Source organism: Palaemon carinicauda, chromosome 43 (assembly GCF_036898095.1).
Source record: "Palaemon carinicauda isolate YSFRI2023 chromosome 43, ASM3689809v2, whole genome shotgun sequence".
NCBI lineage: Eukaryota > Metazoa > Arthropoda > Malacostraca > Decapoda > Palaemonidae > Palaemon > Palaemon carinicauda.
In genome coordinates this window covers 43,447,222-43,452,321 of record NC_090767.1, presented here as the reverse complement: position 1 = coordinate 43,452,321, position 5,100 = coordinate 43,447,222, and the positions used below count along the sequence as shown (strand labels likewise).

General features: G+C 52.7%; 1 pseudogene; it reads right to left on the bottom strand.

Annotated features, from left to right (window-relative positions):
• Positions 1 to 2,402: 2,402 nt before the first annotated feature.
• Positions 2,403 to 2,549, bottom strand: LOC137634056 (5.8S ribosomal RNA; annotated as a pseudogene).
• Between the last annotated feature and the right edge of the window lie 2,551 nt (positions 2,550 to 5,100).

Here is a 5,100-nt window from a genome sequence, read left to right as displayed (position 1 = left end):
ATCATAGAGCTTCACATCTCAAGCAAGCTCCACGTCTCACGCATTTAAAGTTTGAGAATAGGTTGACGGCATTGCACCACCAAGGCCTCTGATCATTCGTTTTACCGGATGAAACTCACCTCTCCGAATGCCAGCTATCCTGAGGGAAACTTCGGAGGGAACCAGCTACTAGATGGTTCGATTAGTCTTTCGCCCCTATACCCAGCTCTGACAATCAATTTGCACGTCAGAACTGCTTCGGACCTCCACCAGAGTTTCCTCTGGCTTCGTCCTCGCCAGGCATAGTTCACCATCTTTCGGGTCCCAACGGCTGCACTCTCAGGTACTTGGCGGCGGACCACGGGTTGAGGGAGCCCGAGAGACCCCCGTGCCCCGGGCCGCACTACGCCAAGTCCTCGGCCTGCGCCCCAACTCCCGCCGGCCGCAAGACCGGCGGGCCGCCCGGCCAGGCACCGCCGGTACCAGCCCAGGATATTCTCTCAACCTAGCTGGCCCGACAGGCCTCGGCAGACAGGGGATCGGCCTGCCCCAAGCAGAGCTCACTTTCATTTCGCCTCCGGGTTTAGATCACCCTTAGACTCGCGCACATGTTGGACTCCTTGGTCCGTGTTTCAAGACGGGTCGGGTGGATTACCAATCACTCTCAGGTGGCGAGAGGCCGCATTCTTCTCTCCGTGGCCTCCTTGCGGTGACCGCCGCTCGGGCCCGGTCAGTACCGTCGTCGGTCATCGCGCCTTTGCGCGGGCTACCAGTCCGAAACGCCCCTAAGCAGCGGGTCGCTACCAACTCTACTCGAGGGAGAAATAAGCCCGCAGGCCGCGGCACGACAACCACGGGGCCGCGGCAACTAACTGCGTCGCCGGGTCCTCTCACTGAAAAGCAACTTGAACCGCGGTTGCCGCCCGCACCCCGCCAGCTGAATCCCCTCTTTCGACCTTCACGGTTCCACCCGTTTGAGCTTCTAATGGTTTCACGTCCTCTTGAACTCTCTCTTCAGAGTCCTTTTCAGCTTTCCCTCACGGTACTTCTCAAATATCGGACTCGTGGTAGTATTTAGCCTTGGATGGAATTTACCACCTACTTAGGGCTGCAGTACTAAGCAACCCGACTCTACGGTAAAGACCCCTCTGCCCAAGCTGCCTAAAACCTTTTTACAGGCGCCGCCACACGGGCCTACCACCCTCCTCGGGGCTGCATTCAAGCAATGACTTAGGCGGTGAGCAGCTCGAGCGGTACGGATGCACCGAAACGCAACACCCCTTGACGGCCGTACAGGACCGCGAGGTTATGCGCTGGGCTGGTCCCCTTTCAGTCGGCCTTACTCGGGGAATCCCGGTTGGTTTCTTTTCCTCCGCTTATTAATATGCTCAAACTTGGCGGGTTGTCTCCTTGCGGACGAGGTCTTCAAAAACTTGCGTCTTCCAGGGCCCAGACGGAGCAGGACATCCGGATCAGCCAGCGGCGTCGTCCTCGGATTTTGAGGCGGAGGAGCGGCCTTCATTCTTCGGAGTGCAGGCGACTGCTGCAGCCAGCGGCAGGCAGAGCGGCTAGACCGACGTCGTCGTCCTCTCTCGCAAGGACTCCGTCCGTCCGGCGGTGACCGCTCCCCAGGGCAGCGCAGGGGCGGCGGTAGCCGTAGCTGCTTTACTACTCGCTGCTACTGCTGCTGCTGCACCACCTGCTTGCTTCTCCGTGTCGACGGCACCCTCTCTCCCAAGGGCAGCACCGTTCATCAATAGGCGCTCTCTCTCTCTCCCGCTTCGTCCTCCGGACAACAGCTCACCTTCGTTCCTTCCTTCCTTCCTTCCTTCCTTCCTTCCTTCCTCCCTTCCTCCTTCGCACCAACGGACGGGGTCCCTCCCAGCAGCGCTCGAAAGAAAATGATTCTCTTCGACCCACTGCTCTCGCTCTCTCTGGATGAGGCCAGTCTCGTCACCCGCCCGAGTGCACCAGCGGCCCTGGCCCGTCGTCCTTCTATCTTCTGCTCTCGCACAGACACAGATGGCAGGAGGAGCTGGCCACGAGCCTGGCACTCAAACAGATGCTGCTTCCTTCTCACGAAGCCACGAAACATGGCCCGGGACAAGACCCGAACGCTGATTAGGCACTCAGGATAGGCACCCTGGATTGCTTCTGCTTCTCTTCACCTGAGAGCAGGATCGTCCACTGTAGTCCCAGACACCATTCCACTGTGCCGCCGCCGCCGCCAGCTGAGAGCAGCCAGCCGGACAGCAGCAGTGGGTCCCAGTCCAGGGACACGGCGACATTTCACACTAGAAGGAATGGACCGCCAGCCCACAAAAATAGTGGGCGCCGGCCCGACATCCCCATCTCGCCACGGCTCACGGTAGCCGCGGCCGCCCCTTCCAGCGGCGCGACCGGCCCCCTTCTCTCCGGGGGCCGCACACTCGGCGCCACTGGTCAGTGCCCTCGCCAAAATGTGCGTTCAACTGGTCGATGCATCTCATAATCTTGCGATTCACATGCCGACACGCATTTTGCTGCGGTCTTCATCGACCCAGGAGCCGAGCGATCCACCATTAGAAGTTGTTCAAATTGGAAATATAATACAAAAACATGGGGTAAGCGTGACTTCCATCACGGCCCGCCACGGACATGCCAGCGCGGCGGGCCCTCCTCCGATGGCCGTGCTTCTCTCTCTCTCCGACCATCACTACAGGGACAGTAGTACTCGACGTCGTTTCCGGCCAGCGGCGTAACCCCGCCTAAAGCGTGCCGCACCGCATCGCCGCCTCTTCCTCCTCCCTGGCGACGCGGACGACTGTGGCTCCGCAGCCCTCGAGACGTCTTTGTACCGACTGCCCCTCCACCAAAAACCACCTCTAGAGCCCCACACGAGCTCTCCATCTGGCTCTGTGCACCCCAGGGCAGCACAGCCGAGCCATCCATCAGTAATGATCCTTCCGCAGGTTCACCTACGGAAACCTTGTTACGACTTTTACTTCCTCTAAATGATCAAGTTTGGACATCTTTCTGGCCCGGCCAGGCGAGTCGGCGGAACCCCATTGCTGGGAGAAACCCGCCGCCCCAGTCCAAGACCTCCAGTCCGAAGGCCTCACTAAATCATTCAATCGGTAGTAGCGACGGGCGGTGTGTACAAAGGGCAGGAACTTAATGCAAGCTGATGACTTGCGCTTACTGGGAATTCCTCGTTCATAGGAAACAATTGCAAGCCCCAATCCCTATCACGAATGGTTTTCACGCGATTTCCCGCTCCTCATGGAGAAGGACAACCCGCCAACCCATTCAGTGTAGCGCGCGTGCGGCCCAGGACATCTAAGGGCATCACAGACCTATTATTGCTCAATCTCCTGCAGCTATACTCGCTGCTCATCCCTCTAAGAAGACTGTGTCGAACGGGGCCCATGCACCAAAACGCCCGTTCCCCACTGGTCCTTAGTGCCAAGCTGTTGATCCTACTAAATTAGTCAGCACTTTCTCTTTTCCTTTTGTTTTTTCCTTTTTTCTCCCATCTCCAACTCTTGGAAATGAACTTGTTATTGACTTTGGCTTATGTTTGATTATGGTTTGGCTGCCTCTTTGGATTTGAGGCAGGTGGGATGGACGGCATGCCATCTCAAAAGAACTCGAGTACCTGACGTGACCGAGCGAGGGGAAAGTTTTATGTCAAACCTTTCCCTCAGTGCTGGGTCTGACGTTGACGGCTGTCATGACGCCTCAAGTGCTGAGGGCGGGGTGTATCTCTGGATATTGCCCCTAGGGCGGCCCTAATTGTAGGGATGAACCCGTCCTCTAAGTGTGGCTCCTTGGTGGGTGGGGGGAATATCCAGACGAAATTAATCTTCTCGTCATTATGGCGAACCCACCGAAACCCGTTGACGACCAATCCGCTTCCTCTCTGGCTGACTCTTCCGGGGAAATAGTTCACTCGATGGACTCGCATTCATCCAGTGTTATTACTCTGGAACCTTTTATTCCAACTTCCCCCTTATGCCAGAGAAATAAAAACTCTGGCAGTTTAAATGAATATTTAAGGGTCCTATATTGTGAGGGAATAACTCGCAATGGGAATTATGAAGAATTATTTGATGTTCTGAAAAAGTTTGGAGATATAACAAGAATGAAACTGCAGCTCTCCAAAAATAAACAAGAATTTGAGGCTTATGTCACTTTTAGTAACACATTACAAGCTACAAATGCTTTTCATGAAATAAGAAATGGTAAAGTTTCTGACCTTTCTTGTCGAGTGAAATTGCATAGTATAAAAATGTTTTAGACTCGGAATATGACTTTATACCCAAATGCTCTGCCTTGCATGAAGAAGTTCTGGAAAATACCAGAATAGTACCAGAACCAGTCTGGTATGTTGCTTCATACAAGGAGGGATGTAATAATCTGATAAAGGGGTATGAATGTATTGAAAAAAAAAGGTAGGCTGTATTCCACAGGGAAATTTAACACGCTATGGCCGTTGTCTGCTTATTAAAGCAGGTAACGAATCTCAAGCTGTATTATTGAATAATTTTAAAGCTTCCTCGTCAGATATAATCCAGAGAGTCTCTCCTCACCACTCTTACAACCACGCAAGAGGAATTATTTATAGTAGGGATCTAAGTGAATTTTCTGATGAAGATATACTGAAAAGATGCCCAGCTACCGTTCTTAAAGCTAAAAAACTAAAAGGGAATAATAATGCAATTTGTTTAATCTTTTCATCACATTACCAACCAGATTACATCAAGATCAGACACTTAAACATTCCGGTCAAGAAATTCCACCCACGACCAATGCAATGTTATAAGTGTTACGAGTATGGCCACATTAATGTAAAGTGTACTAATAAGAAAAGATGTTATATTTGTTCCGAATTTCATGATCCCAACGAATTCCATGATACCTCCGCCGATTTTACTCATGAAAAGTTTTGTTTCCATTGTGAGGGAGCTCACTCTCCCAATTCTAAACTGTGTCCTCAGTACAAACTGGAGCAATCAATAATTGAGACTGCCAATAATGAGCATATAACTTTTGGTGCAGCAAGGAAAAAACTTAATGGTTCTAATCCAACATATGCCAGAGTTTTGTCCAATCCCGTAAAGTTAAATAATAATTCAAGGA